At 46.3% G+C, this 15,994-nt stretch overlaps 2 long non-coding RNA genes and 1 pseudogene across 2 annotated transcripts; all 3 read left to right on the top strand.

The window, feature by feature from the left end:
• Positions 1-998: 998 nt before the first annotated feature.
• On the top strand, positions 999-3,224 carry LOC124689879 (annotated as a pseudogene).
• A 2,002-nt stretch (positions 3,225-5,226) lies between these two features.
• On the top strand, positions 5,227-6,378 carry LOC124686709. Its single transcript, XR_006997913.1, has 4 exons — positions 5,227-5,396; positions 5,485-5,632; positions 5,894-6,032; positions 6,254-6,378. It is a non-coding gene; the product is annotated as an uncharacterized LOC124686709 (long non-coding RNA).
• Positions 6,379-9,382: 3,004 nt separating this feature from the next.
• On the top strand, positions 9,383-10,557 carry LOC124686710. The gene is made up of 3 exons (XR_006997914.1): positions 9,383-9,455; positions 9,986-10,056; positions 10,514-10,557. It is a non-coding gene; the product is annotated as an uncharacterized LOC124686710 (long non-coding RNA).
• Positions 10,558-15,994: the final 5,437 nt, after the last annotated feature.

A 15,994-nucleotide genomic window follows, 5' to 3' on the forward strand; every position in this document is an offset into this window, starting at 1 on the left:
GTCGGCGAGGCTGTGCGTCGTCGTCCTTGAAGCCGACCGGCAGGCCCGGCGCTAGGGTTCGCAGCAGGTCGCGTGGCCGGGGAAGTCGCCGGCGGCTGCAGCTCCGGGAGGCGACCACCATTCCGGTAGGAGGACTCTAGGGGCGGATGAGAGGAGGTGGAGGCGGCCTAGGGTGAGCGGGGGGCGGCCGGTAGGAGCGGCGCTAGCTAGGGTTCGACAACACCGGCGCGATTTGAGGCGCGGGAGAGCTTCGTCGGCGGTGAAATCCAGAGCGGAGACCGCGACGGAGCTGCGGCAGCGATCTGCCGGCGAGGTGCGGGGGCATGAGTTGCCGGCGGCGTGGCTGCACCGGTTCGGGAGGGGGAGAGCAGGAGAGGGGTGGAGGGGAACGGGGAATGGGGAATTTGCCGGAATTTGGGACTGGGTCGTGGATTCGTGGTCGCGGTCGCGGAAAAGAAATCCTATACGACCTGCCTGGGTCGCACCCTCCGATGGCTGGACCCAGTCCTGCGTTCCACATCTGGTAGAGGGAATCATCCACGGTCCCAGAGTTTCAAAAGAAAAAAATAGAGGTAATAGCACTAGCCATACAACTACTTGCGTGACCGGTGCAAATCTAAAGGTATAAACGTTGCCACCCCATGGCGCTCTCCGGGGCTATCCACGATGCGCACGTCGCACGCATGGGTTGGGTCGCTCACCCTCGCTTGATTACCAGAGATTGGGCCACACGTTCTGCAGCGGTTGGATGCAGATGGTCGTGGGAGGAGGCAAAACGAACGCCCAGGCCAAACCCTATCCCTATCCCAATCCCCACAGGCTCTGCCTCCCTAGCTCCCTCTCCTGGCCGCCGCCTCCCCAACTCCCTTTCCCCGCTGCCGGTCTCCTCTCCGGCGAGCCGCCGTCGGCCATGTCCTCCTGCTCCGGATCATCAAGGCCAAGGACGAGCGGTGGGCCTAGGACGAGCGGCTCAGGCTAGTACGGCCGCGCTCGCCTCGATGTTCGTCGGCTCCGGCGAGGCCGTGGCTGTCCTCGGCGGCACGCTGGCCGCGGTGGACCTCATCTTCCGCACCACTACCTCGCGCCATCACCATCATCGGGAAGAGGGGCAGGTGGCCGCTGCACTCCGTCTCTCACTCATGTGCTCAGGTACCAGCTCCACCTCTTCTCCTCTCTGTAGCCGAGATCTTGCAGCTTGCAGCCGTCGCAATTGTTTTCTCCCTATGAGTTGGCATAGTGTCTGTTTGTGCCTCTCCTCAACGGGTCAGGAGAGGAAAAGGTGGAGGTCTTTGGGAGATGGGTGGCGCCCAGATCTCCATGAATTTAGGTTAGGTGATTTCTTCAAATTTCCACCATGTTCTGAGTTTCATCCCTGTATACACGGAAACTTTAAGAAGTAGCACATTTATTTATATGAATTTTTTTTGCCATATTTGTTGATCTCTTTTAAAATTGCAGGAACTGCCAAATTTGGTCACAGTTAAAGATGTTGATGTTGATGTTGTTTTTGTTGCTTGCCTCATGGAACAACACAGGTTATTTATCTTCATCATGCATTTTCTGAAATGTTTTCTGTTAGTTGCTGAATTCTGTTAAGGAATCAAGTTACTGTTGTCCATTGGAAGATAATATTTTATTCCCATGTTATTTCAACTGATGTTTGATTGCAAGTTCTTCTATTAGGAAATTATTAGAGATTTACCCAAGCAACTGAAGATTGTTGATGTCTCCGTGGTAAGCTCTCCACAAACTCAAGCTTAATTATCTATGTAGGTATTTCCTTGGTCACATAACAACCAGTCATTCTTATGAGTGACACTTGCAGTATTTCCCATTGCGTGACATCAGAGGGTGCGCACAGTGGTATGGACATGCTCATAGGGCACCGGAACTTCAGGTTTTTGGACTACTTTCCCCTACAGACTTGTTTTATAACTTCCATTTGTTGTATTGTTTTTTGTTACTCAGTTTCGTATGTTCGAATTTGAGCATTTGATAACTGACTTATATTCCTATTGACATGTTCCATCAGTGTTTGTTTTGTGTAATACCCCTAGCGCTTGAATTAGATTCCTTTGTAGCCCATCATACTTTTTATTCCTCTTATGCCAGTATATATGTTTGTTGTGAACTCATTTCCCGCTTCTTTGTTTATTCAGCAAGAGGTTGTGTATGCTTTGATAGAAGTTCTCCAAGATGAAATAAGAAATGCACGACTTGTTGCCAATCCAGGATGTTATCCCACGTCTATTCAGATCCATCTTGTCCCTCTAAAAAAGGTGAGAATCAATTATAGTTCTTAGTTATGATAGTCTTCGACGAAAGTTACAAAAGATTAGACATAATAGCCCCCATTTTCTATAGCACAGATGGCAACTTTGCATAAATATTCTCCCACTGTCATTCTCCTTTATGTACAATACAAAATGGCATCATTTTAATAATCTTCTTAGTATATAAGTTCTTAGCATATTTTATTTTCCTTTCAGGCAAAAACTGATCAAGATGAGAAACATTATAATTGATGCAAAATCTAGGGTTATTGGGGCAGGCTTGTGTAAGAAGGTACCATGACTTTGGAATTTAAGTTTGTATGATTCCAAATCAATAGCCAATTTGCTCTCTATCACCTGCATTTCTTTAGGACGCGGAGCTAAGGAAGCAAATACTTACACCGAGATAGCCAAAGGCTTTAATGCTTATGAAATAAAAGGCCTCCGGCATGGTAATCGTATTTTTGCTAACATCTGAAGTCGGCATTCGCTTTATATCTATCATTATTATTATTATTTTGGAGAATCTTTTATTACTGTTATGTTCACAAACACATATGTTCCCCTTTCGGTAAATGCAACCTGGTTACAAATTATATACTTGTTCTATTATTGTGGCTTTCGTGGCCATACTGACGATGAGATAACACCATTTCAGTTCCTCAGGTTGAACAAGGGCTTTCAAATGCTGCTGAATCCAAAAGTTACTATCAGCTTCACCCCAAACCTTATCTACACGGTAAGCAGATATTCAGATATAACTCTTCTGTAGTTTACTGTTTGCTTCACTAGATGCATAATAAATGTGTTGAATGCAGTTGCTAAATCAATTTTTTATCTATATGGTGTACAGAAACGTTGGATGCAATCTACCATGTTTGCTGAAATGGCACCTGGATTGTCAGTGATTTGTATCGACATCTCAAGTCTACATACTTTCAAGTCGATTGAAGATGCCAAATCCCTATTTCTTGTTCTCTAACACTGTACATCGACAATCTTGTGAAAGGAGCATTTGGCTAGGTTGTGTACAACTTCAATCTGATGACGGATCTGACTGAGAACACGGGGCTGCAATATCAGCCCCTGTTTCCTTGATATTTGGTGTGAATGGAAGAGTTGAAAGTAATTGCAATTTTTTGGTTAAGATCATATTTTATTGTGTTATAAATTCTGGACATAATTTGTTTGCGTTATATTCAGATCCATTTAAGGTAGGTTTCGTCGCCCATTTGATTCAGCTTTTCTCCAAGTGCTAATCGACCACCCACTGGTTTACAAAACAATAAGCCCGAAAAGTCATATGTTGAACAAGTGGTCATCGTCCGTCAAAACACACCCGTAGCTCAATTCTTATACTTGGTCTCCTTTTAGTCTGTACCTCAAAATCGTAGTGCTTGTAGCAACCTTATTAACAGTATGCCTTATTTGTGATCGAGTGTCTTATGTAGATACTCAAGAGGAACACAGCTGGAGATCCATGTCCGCCGATGCATTTACCCAGAGAAATAGAGAAGCACAAAAAACCAAAGAGGTACAAGTGTGCGCTAATATACTCTCAGTGCAATTATTTTTCTATCATGTCTGTTGTCATGACAACCAACCAGAATGGCTTTCATAGTTTCATTGCCTTTACCTACCCAGCATTTACATGTTCTACATAAACACTAGCATATATCTGCACTTTCTTGTGCCCCCTGTTCTTGGGTCCTTGCTGTGGGATGTGTCAAACATCACAGGCTTACAGAAAATTTTAGTTGTGCATATCCAGTAGAGAGGCCACCCCTCATCTTATTAGGTGGGCTATTATTGAACAAACATACACTGATGAATGGTCATTATGAATAATATACACCCCCTGTTTACTCAGCTACTACATATTTTATTTGGCTATGGCAATGTTGACGTTATTCCTATTTGTTGGTTTCAGTATGTACTTTTTGTCATGTTAGATTCATTTGCTTCCGATTTCATACATCGTTCTGACTACAAGGTATATACTAAAAGCACATGCCTTTAGCCTAGGCTTAACGTCTATGGAATTTATCTAATACATGTAAGATGTTTTTATTGGTGTACAATGTAAAATGCTTGAAGTGTTTGCCTTCTTATGTACATTTAATAAGGTATAGTAATTATAAAAGTGGATGTGAAGTAATAATCTGTGAACTGCAGCATTTGTGAGGATATTTATATACAACCATGTCGGATTGTTCATGAATTTTAAGTTTGAAAGTTTGAAATACTCAGACCAAAAATTCAAAGTATCTTTTCTCCCCAGGATGTTCTGAAAAGAAAATTAACGCATGACTGTTCTCAATAAATTTTAAACTGCAATCTATTCAAAGATTTAGTCTATTTGCTTAGAAAATTGGAATGGCCCTTCTGGGTACTCCTTGATGATGCAGACCTGAGTGGGTAATGACCATTTCTTCGATTACATGAGTATATGCTTCCTTTGTTTCACGTTTAATGGATTCAACTATGATACCATTAGGCAAGTTCACAATTTCTTATTGCATGCTACTTTCTATCGACAAACTACAAAGAGTGTTGCAACCAGTTTGTTGACAGTTTTATTCTCTTTTGGCATGCTCGTGGCCATTTCCACCTTCTAATTGTGTGCTTTGGTGCTCTTCCCAATCTTGACATTTCTTATGCTGGTCCAGCTACACTTTGACTTAAATAACTGCAATATTACTCCGACTCTTTTAGAATGTTCAGATTTTGGAGCCGCAAAGACTCCATTCAAGAAATTTGTGAGTACAAAGCAAGAATACGTGCTCAGCTTTTTCTCTCTGATTTATCATCTTTACATGTATGATTGCTCAGCCTGTTGCTCTTCAAAGATGTTTCTCATGCACAAACATTTGTATATCTTAGAGTGAGTCACAAAGTCAGGTTTCTCTCTCTTTGACTTCCACCATTCTCACGTGATACATGTACAATTCCTCCATGCCTCCACCTTTTCTAGGTTGTGCCATGGAGCTGCAGGGTAGAGGAATGAGGCTGGCGATGGGAGGGAAGAGCAGGCCGGCCCTGGTTCATCATGGAGAATGCTTGAAAATTAGGCGTGGCTGCTCTCTCTGCTTCGCCTCTTCTTCCATGGACCATGTATCTGTGGTACGTCGCTTTGTTCCCTATGGCTTCCTGAACGCTTGTCATGTGTAGAGCGGCCCCTAATGGTTATTGAGTTTCATCTCATTGTTAGGTTGCCTACAGGGTGGCAAAATCGAGGGCTGCAGCTAGAGCATCAAAAGTGGAACTCGATTGTCCACTATCAAGGCTTTGGTAGCATAAGAAGTTGATTCAGTGGTAAATGCATCAGGAGTTCCTACTTCCATCTTACCCTAGGCTTGGTAATTATGCTAACAAATTTTGTATATGACAGTTCTTCGTTTCGGTTTTGTTTCCAGCTTATTTTTGCTGAAAGATTATAGTTCCTGGTATGATTGTGTGTATTTCTTTGCTGAGGAAAATTGCTCAGTAACACCATAAAGATTATGCCAGTTTAAAAGTAGAATCATTTTGTTTGTACCCCACTGGCTCGCACTCCTCCGCATAAATGTACTACACCGCACCTACAAAACCACGTGACTATTGGTTTGTACTCAATGCAGATATAAAAGGGTCTTGCTGGATAGTGATCCTGCACCACACCTCAGTCAATAAGTTCAGTTTTGTAGAATTTACTAGCATGTTTTCTAATGGATGACTGAAGCACAGCTTGCTCAGAATGCTATATACGTCGCCAACCTGGTATGTTTTCTCTTTGTGGAATGGTGTGTGGAAGTAGCCTTCTTCAGTAATCTTTGACATGTCATAATTTGTAGTAGCTCTCAAGTGCGAAATGATCTTGGCATATAATTCTGGTATCTTAATTTTCTAATGTATATATGATCATATGTTCTCTTAATTTGTGTGCCATGCCATTGTTGTTCTCACAAGGCCTAATGATAGGCCGATCCGATCATTTTCAGGGTTTGGGTGACTCGACGCTGCAGCAGGTGGAGCAGAAGTGGATGCAGTCTTCATGTTAATCACTGGTTCTTCTCTCTATTTCTTTTCTTTCTATTCCTGTAATTTATTATCATGTGATTGGTGAGAGCTGATGGAGGAAGAGATCCGCAGCATTCATTTTAAGTGACTGAAAAATATTGTGAGGCAAATATATATCAATCATATGCTTCCTTCAACTCATCCAAAATATCTAATATTGACTCTAATTTTTAGTTTGTTATGTACATTCTCCGGCATGCAAAAACTCTGTCTAGGTTTTTTCTGGTTTATATTACTATTTTTGTTCCTTAATACTCTGTCTGTATCTGTATGTTAAGCCAAGATAAACCACAACGAGGCATTACTGCAGTGATATGAAGGTAGATGGGGTCAGTTTCCCCATGTCTTATGTATATAGATTTTGGAGTTGGACCATCCTGGAAAACATAACTTTCCTTTGTTCATTTTCCCTATTTTTATGAGCCTCCTCATTTGTTTGCCAAAGAACCTGCTGCCGAATCTCAGTCTACGCAGACGACGCTGTCCTTTTCTTCAGACCCTGTGTGACTGATTTGGAGACCATGGCGTCGATCCTTGATCTCTTTGCAAGTGCATCCGGCCTAAAAGTGAACATGCAGAAGAGCCACGCAACCTGCATTCGCTGCGATGATGACACGGCGCAAGGAGTGGCTAATTTCTTCAGGTGCACGAGGAAAGATTTCCCTGTCATATACCTTGGCTTGCCCCTCTCCACTGGCTGCCTTCGCCGAGCCGATGTTTGGCCACTTATCGACAAGTACTCGGGCAAGATGAAGGGATGGAAACCAAGATTTCTGAGAATTAGTGGCCGCCTTACCTTGACCCGGTCAGTGCTCATGGCCCTCCCTCTCCATATCCTCTCGGTATTGCCTCTACCCCAATGGGCGCTGGATATCATCAACCGTCGATGCAGAGGCTTCGTGTGGAAAGGGGAGGAGGAGGTGAATGGAGGCCACTGCCTCCTCCCTTGGTCCCAGGGTATGCCAGCCCACAGAGAACGGCAGCCTTGGCGTGCTTAATCTGAAGCTCTTCGGCACCGCACTTCGTTGCCGCTGGCCCTGGCTGCGATGGGCCTCGGAACCGCGTCCATGGGCGCTGATTCCGGCTGAGGACGACCTGGAAGCATTGGCCATCTTCGTAGCTGCAACTTTCATTCGCATTGGCGATGGGACAAGGGCGTTGTTCCGGGATCGACGCATGGCTCCCCGGAGGAAAATCGGTGCGAGGATGTGGTCCCTATTCTGCACTCATTCGTCAAGAAATCAAACATCACTGTGGCAGCAGCACTGCAAAACAAGCGTTGGGTTAGAGACATAACATGGGGTCTCTCTTCGCCGGCGCTTGCTCAGTATTTGCAGCTCTGGGATTTATTAGAGGGCACCACCTTAACTGACGGCCAACAAGATGAGGTGGTTTGGCGGCCCTCGCACGATGGTGCTTTCTCCGTCAACTCGGCCTACAAGTTGTTCTTCATCGCGAACATACAATTCGCTTGTGCAAAACCTATTTGGAAGTCCAAGGCCCCCATGAGATGCAGGTTCTTCATGTGGTTAGTGGTGCACAAGCGCTGCCTCACAGCAGACAACCTTGCTCGCAGAGGGTGGCCACATAATACCTTCTGCCCGCTGTGCACTATTGCTAATGAAAACCGCACACATCTCTTTTGCACTGCCGTTTCTCCAAGCAAGTCTGGGAGCGTGTTCGGACCTGGTCCAGGGCCAACTTCCCAATTCCTGACGATACTTTTGGCAGCACCGAGGAATGGTGGCTTATGGCAAGAAAGAGGGCGCTGAAGAACATACGCCGCGACTTCGACACTGTGGCAATTCTGGTGCATTGGAGGATCTGGAAGGAGCGGAATTCACGCATCTTCCAGCAGGAATGTAGCACGGCTGATCGTGTGTTTGAGCTAATCATTGAGGATATTCATTCCTGGAAGGCCGCCGGCTGTATTTCTGAGTTTTAGGTTCCTGAGGTTTTTTGTTGTTGATGTAGTTTGGTGCCTCTGTCTCTTCATCTAGAGTTCTGTTGGGACCAGATAGGTCTTCTTTTGCTCGGCCATCTCGGCCGTCATTTTCCACGTTGTGGCTCTCTTGTAAAAAACTTTCTCTTCTATCTTAATGAAGTTCGGCCTAAGGCCCTTCTGAAAGAACCTGCTGCCGAATTATTGTCACTCGGTTGTTGTTTTTTATTGCTCTTTTCATTGTTATACTTATATTTAAAGATGAACACATTTAGACCTGGGAAGTTACGATTGCATTTTTAGCTAACAAAAGTTGTATTTGTAAACCACTTAGTATCTATATGTAACTGTAGGATTTTAAAGAATTTAGTAACGACCATGTACTATAGGCTTCTGTGGCAAGCCGCTGTTTTTGTAGTTACTTCAAAAAATGTTTAGGATTTCCTCTGCTGTATTACCTTAAATTTAGTTGTTGATTAATTTATTTTTTCCTTTGCAAGACTGCCCGCTTTTGGTGATGCAAGTAGCTATTCGGTGATTTTCTGTTAACTATGTCATGGCCTCCAAAGACACGTCCTTCCATTTGTGTTTGGCTGTATATATGAAGTAGGTTCAAGCTGCAATAGTTACCGTGTGTTCTTCACTTACCGCTTACTTGTTTCGTGCAGCCTACCATTCCCCGTTGTTGATTATTTTCTTGGTGTCTGTAACAATATTAAATTGAGGTTATCTATTTTCTTTGACAAGAAAAGGCAACCTTGATAAAGAACGTTGCAAATTAAGCGGAAGAAGAGAGAGCGAGGGAGGAAAAAAGGAGACTCCCAGATCACTGACAACACCTACAAAGAAAAATGGGTAGTCCATGGCTTTGTCCTTAACTTGCACATCCTGTAATAAAATCTGGAGCTATAGATTTATTTCCAAATTGGTAGGAGTATCACTGTTGGTAAATAATGATACAACAAACGAAGGGCTTAGGAGTAATAAATTTCCTATTGATTAGGGCAATGTAATCTCTGTTGGACTGTAGGCTGAAAAGTACCAAACTGAGAAACACCGAAGTTAGGTGAGGCTGAAGTTTTTCGAATACCTTGAGGATGCAGGCATACAGGAATGCATCCCCGCCATCTGCCCAGGGGGAACAAAATCACCTACTCTCAATAGAGAAGATGGAACATCAGGTACATAATGGGCATTATATTCCAGAAAATAGTAGAATCGAAGTGTTCTTAGGAATTGTATTAATGAATATTTATACAGTGTTTCACACATGATAGTTTTTTATTTCACTTCTAAAGATGCTTAATATAGTGTTTTGTAATTGTTTACCGGGGCACTAAGACACTCATGTGCTACTACTACTACGTTTGTGATTTTGTTTGTTTTATCCTAATTTAATTCACCTCACTTCGTTTTGAATTAAACCTGAAAAACACATTAATATTGTCCAACTTATTTTTTTACTTTTTACAAACCGTAAATAGATGGGAACTTCACGGGATCGTGCGCCAAGGCGCCATTTTAAGGTACAGTAAAGATAGTTAGAGAGATTGTTGTATTTGGATGTTCTTTATGAAAATTCAAAAGTAGTTTCCTGCACACCACTTTATTTTTCTATATTCTCTCCTAATTTATTCATGTACATCAGTATGAGTTTAAATGCTATCTCCTAAAATATTTCATTCTGCTGGGTTCCTACATTTGTGTCCAGATCTATGTAACTATTGACTACACACGAGTGGTGAACTTAAGTATTGAGCGAGGGAAGAAAATGGCTCCAAGGTAACATACTGAAACGCTTGAGAGCTGGTTTCTGAGAAATTTAACATTTACTACTCACCTAAAAAGGCATGTACTAACATTCAGGGAGTAGGATACAATCATGAACACGCAGCGCCCCTTCAGTTTAAGCAATAATTTAATTTAGTGAGGTTGAATTCAATGTTTAATTTTATTCTAACCCAGTATATCTATGATATGCTATTTGCATAGAGTTTTCTTCTTTCGAAAATGGAAGTCCCATCATTTGCTTGCATATTTGTTTGCCCACAACCAAAATATTGCTTTATTAAACTGAACTTTCTTTAGCTTTTGCGCTACTGAGAGCAGGTATTATTCCCTCATCAAGCATGCGATTCATCTTGCTGCCAACTATTGCATTATTCAATCTATTTGCACATTCATGTGTTATTATTTTGCCAATGGTTTACCTTAACTGTCTATTCCTGGATTGACTTAGTGTTCTACCTTATGACAACTTATGGCTTCCAAGATTACTTCAGTCCGATGCAACAGTTAAAGGAAGAGGCTTACCGCTATGACTTCGATGTGCATCCTACAGATTACGAGGTTTGGTCATCGTTACCTGAACTATCACTACTTGTGTGTCAGTGTCTGTTTCGAGTATTGATCTCTGATCATGTAGTCATTGTGTTTGAACAGCTTTGCTTTAAACCTGAATGGTACCCCCTCCATGTGTTTAGCTATTGTAATCTCTGAACAATGTGTTCGTCCCCATTGTAATATATTTTCCTATTTTCTCACTTGTGTTTGGCACATTTCTCTACTGCACTATCTGTAATTACCTCTCTGATGGTCAATGGAATGTTAACCACTCATGTTTCCTCTACATTATGGTGGTTCTCAAACACGTTTGGTAGAAAAGGAATGCTTTGAATATTTGTTATGGTTTACAGTCTCTCTGTATGTTTATTCAGATTCTCCCAAAGTGTTGATGTACCATTTAAGATTATTCGAGACATTCTATATATCATATACATTTCTCCCTTATCTTCTTTGGTTACTTTTATTTGGTCCCATTTTCTATGGTGGCTTGAAACATGTTTTTACAATCTAAATATTATTTGTTTATAAGAAAAATGCTAAGCCAGATATAGATATTTGCTTTTGTACTTCGGGAACGCCATGCCTTATTCATATGTCTGTTCTTTTGTACTCCACGTTTTCTTATATGTTCCAACTTCACGAGATAATGACTTTGAACTAGGTAATTCAAATTTACAAATATTATCATTTTTTTCACCTGATTTTTACTGTTGTTATACAAGATGTGAAATCTACGGGGTCGTGCGCCAAGGCGCACATCTAAATCTAGTTCATACAAGAAGTTGTAATATGGGGTGAACAAGTACACAAACTTGCAATACAGGTGCAAACACATACAAAGTCGTTCGGGGAAGGACACGTATCTTTGCTATTTTTGTGAAAAAAACCTTGCATATTTTTTCTATCGCAAATGAGCCTGTTTCTCTTTCCCTAAATCCACCAGGCCGGGGCATGTCCCTACTCATGCAGAAAACCTGAAACGGCGGTCGCGCGAGGAGGGTCGAGCAGGACTGCAGGAGCTCAACGGCGAGGTCCATGCGATAAGGTAGATGGCGCGTAGTGACCTTCAGGCGGCGGTGCGCACACGCCGGTCCACGAGCACCACGCCGAGGAGTTCGCGACGGGCCAGACGCCAAGCTCGGTTGCCCACGAGAGCACGGCGCGCGGACGGCCGTGCTGTTTGTGGCGTATGCAGAGAAGGCCCGCTCGGCGGCCCTGGGGTTCGCACAGCGCCTGCTGCACCTCCTTGCGCGGTAGGGCTTGACCCGGAGGCACGCTGAGCTCCTGCATCCGGCGGCGTCCAGGAGTGCGCCGGAGATGTCGCTGCCGGCGAGGGAGAAAACACGTGTCTCGGTGGCGTCCCCGGTCCTCGATGACGTGTTAGGGAGGACCAGGCCGATGAGGTCGCCGGAGATGAATATGGCGAGCGCAAGGACAGCGGACGCCGCGGCGGACCGGGGGCGTACGCGTCATCGAGGACATCAGCGGCAGGTGTTCGGGAGGCGTGCTGTCGGCACCACGAATGACAAAGTCGCAGTTCGAGACAGACCAGCTCGCTGCCTCCATGCCGCCGCCCAGCTCGCCGTCTTCGCCCGCTGAAGGGCGTGCTGGCCCGATGCGGCCGTGCTCGCTGCTGTCTCTGCTTGCTCTCTGACTCTTTGTGAATTCATTTTTTCGATAAAGTCTTTGTGAATTCATGATGAATCGGGTGCACGTACGGGTATATGATTGAACAGATAGATGCAAATAATACTCATCAAATCTCATTGCTTTGTGCTCACATTGATTAGTTTGTTAGTTGAAGGGCTGGGGAAGGACACGGGAGGAAGAGCCTCGAAAGTGGAGATGGACGAAGGGAACATGCGTGTTGCGCGGGTGGGCGGCGGCGCGGGCCGGGCATGGGAGCGCTCGAGGCCGCTGCTGGCACTCATGGGGCTTGCAGGGATGGGGTGTGAGCAATACTTTGGGTGTGAGTCAGCACCGGCACAACGGAGGCCAAGGGAAGGATGGCCGTGGCGACACAGACCTCTCCTCCGCCTGCCGCTCCTAACGCGGCACGCAGGAGTTCATACTTCGCAACGCGGCCGTGGCGCGCGTCCTCGTGGATGGTGTTTGTGACGGTGATGAAAGATCCTGCTCGGTGCTGCATAAGCGGCATGGCTGATGGCGTACACCATCGCGCGCGAGCTGGCACGCGTGGATTTGTAGAAAAAGAAATCGTCCCATTTTGTGGTAGAAAAATAGGCAGTGGGGCTTTTTGCAAAAATAACAGTGCTACGTGTAAGGCTTAGAACGGTTTTGTATGTGTTTGCACATGTATGGCAAGTTCGTGTACTAGTTCATCCCAATATACAACTTGTTGTATGAATTTGCACCCACAGCGCAAGTAGTTGTATGACCAGTGCTATTACCTCAAAAAAATATAAACAACTACAGAAACGAAAGTAAATGCCACCCATCCGACCGGAAATTATTATACCCTATATAAAAGACAATCAGTTCACCGTACTTTATAGAGATTTGGCTACTGTAGGTGGGCTAATTTCACTCACTTTCCTTCAATCGTTGAGTGATACGTAGATCTTTGCAGCATTTTTTCGTTACCTCTCAAGTCCTGCTTTCTTTTTGCCTTTTCCCCCCTCCGGTAGCCTTCCGGTTGCCAGTCATCCCGAACGGCCCACGAAGAAAAAAGGAAATTGTAAACAAGATTCTCCGCTTCTGTCTCGACCTCTGTAGAAAACTGCGGTGCCACTTTGTCTCCTAGGTCTTCTAGATTTTTGCCACCGCTTTGTCTCTTTCTTCCTCGTGTGTTTGGCTGCGGCTGGGTCAGGAATTGAAGGCTAAGGTTGGAGCGGATGCCGCATGGGCTCTAGGGCCGCGATAACTGAGGAATCGGAGATCGAGCGGAGGACGCCGACGGCGGCCGTGGCATGGATCGGGTCTTCCTCCAACATCCCGGCCGTCGTTGAAGCGCTCGTGCTGATTTGGCCGTGCGACCTCGGGAGGGGATTGGGGTGGAGGCGACATTGTTGACGTGGTTGGCATGGAGGCGGGATGGCCAGGAGGGAGAGGCAAGGACCTGTACTCACGTCAACCATGGGTCCGACATTCCGGCGGCACCATTGGCGTCCGTGACAAAAAGGTAAGTAGCCGACTCTTCAAGATCTGTCTGACCTTATGTTTCTCTTTTTTTCAGCAGCGACCAGCACTAAGATGTGAGTATGCGGTGCTTTCACAGAGCGGGATGAACAGCGCGGCAAAACCTCCACCATGGCCACGGCCATCTCAGCCGGCGGCAACCACAACACAGAAGTGGGTGCATATGAGAAGCTCGACCTCAGTACCCAGCTGTCGGAATAGCTGACGGAGTTACGACACCAGTTGCAGCAGGCACTTGACTGGTCAGGCTCCAGCTTAGCAGCAACGGCACTATCAAAATCGAATGCATTCTCAAGTCACTCTGGCTACTCGGTTAGCCCTATTTTCTAGAGAGAGATATAGGTCATAAAAGATCTCCGATATATACATCCGTTCGAATCTTTCCTGGCATAAATTTCATTAGCTCCATGAGTTAGCACGCAAGATATCCATGTTATTAAAGAAAAAAAGAAAGATGAGAAAAGAATAAAAAGAAAAAGAGAAAAAGGGGAGGGAGCCGGCCGGCCGACCGGCCCAGCCGCCGGCCCACCCGGTCCGCGACCAGGTCCGGCGCTGGTGCCATCCGGGCCGCCTCCCGGGGCCTTTTGGCCCAAGTCCGGTCGCAGGCCCGGTCCGTGATCGGCCTGCCGACCGGGCCTGCCCGCGCCGCCCCGGTCCGGCCGGAACGCCAACCGGGCCGCCTCACCGCCGCGCGGCCTGCCCTCCGCGCCGCCCGAGCGCTACTGGGCCGCCTGCTCGCCCGCGCGCTGCTGCCCAGCTGGGCCGCTCGCCCCGCGCGCCCTCTGCGCTATCCGCCGCCCGTGGGCGCTTTCTGCTCAGCCCGGTTGCTGGGCCGGTCCGACCAGGCTGCACGCTGGCCTGTCCGGCTGCTGCTCCGGTCGGCCGGCCTGGTGGCCGGCTGGGCCGTTTTTCTGCCCGTTTTTCTGCCCGTTTTTTCTGTCTTTTTCCCCCAACAGTTTTATTTGCTCCCATGCTATAAATAGCTCTTCTTCCACCTTGAGCAAGGTACTTCTTCCCTTTCTCTCACCTCCATTGTTGCATTTTGAAGAAGTTGCTCTCTCTCTTGTTTCCTCCAACCATTCTTGCTCATTCTTGAGGGATCTAAGAGAGGAGATCTAGATCTACACTTCCACCAATCCATTTCTTCTCTAAGTGAGGGAATCTCTTGGGATCTAGATCTTGAAGTCTTTTGTTGACTTTCCCCATTGTTCTTCCTCTCCAATCTCATCCTAGCATTTGTTGTTTGGGTGGGTTTTGAGAGTGAAGGATTTGAACACCTCTAGTGTTCTTGCTTTGCATCATTGCATAGTGTTGAGCTCTCCACCACGATTAGTTCGAGTGAGAGACCCGTGAGCTTGTTACTCTTGGAGGGAGACCTCCTAGTTGGCTTGGTGATTGGTGCTCCGGTGATCTCTTCAAGAAGATTGTGAAGATGCCCGAGCTTCTCCTTCGTGGAGCTTGTGAAGTGGTTGTGGAGCTTGCCATCTCCGGAGCGGAGGAAAAGCTAACCATAAGGAAAGGGCCATTATCCTTCGTGGGTGTGGTTCGGAGAATAGGGTGAGCCTTCGTGGCGCGGGGAATCCTTCGTGGACCTCCACCCCTCCAAACGTGACGTACCTTCTTGCAAAGGAAGGGAACACGGGAATACATCCTCGTCTCCGCGTGCCTCGGTTATTTCTATACCCGAGCCCTCTTTCCTTGTGATAGACATCGTGCTTGAAGTTCATATATCTTGCTATCACTTGTGCTACATATATCTTGTGCCTATCTTGCTTAGCTCTAGTTGTTATTGTTACACTTAGTTGAGCTTAGCATATCTAGGGTTTGTGCTTGTAAACTAAACGATAGTTTAATTCCGCATTCTTACAAGACAAATCCGCAAGAGTTTGTAATTGCCTATTCACCCCCCTCTAGGCGACATCTCGATCTTACAGCCGCGCGCCCGGCTTGCTGCGGTGGAGCTTCGCTGGCGGCGCGGGACGCCGGGGCGGCGGCCCCGGGCTTCGCTAGGGAGGTGGCAGGCGGGCGCGGCGCGGTGCGGGCCGCGCGCCCGGCTGGCCAGGGGGCTTCGTCGGCGCTCGGTGCATCTGCGTGGTGCTGGAGTGGCGTCTGCGGGGCTGGGTGTGGCGGTTTCAGGCGCCTCGCTCCCGGATCTGGCGGGGGCCCGGCCGATGTGCCGCTGCTCGGCTTCGTGCGTCGCGGGAGGGCGTCGTGG

The sequence above is a fragment of the Lolium rigidum genome, chromosome 2 (assembly GCF_022539505.1).
Source record: "Lolium rigidum isolate FL_2022 chromosome 2, APGP_CSIRO_Lrig_0.1, whole genome shotgun sequence".
In the NCBI taxonomy this organism is placed as follows: domain Eukaryota; kingdom Viridiplantae; phylum Streptophyta; class Magnoliopsida; order Poales; family Poaceae; genus Lolium; species Lolium rigidum.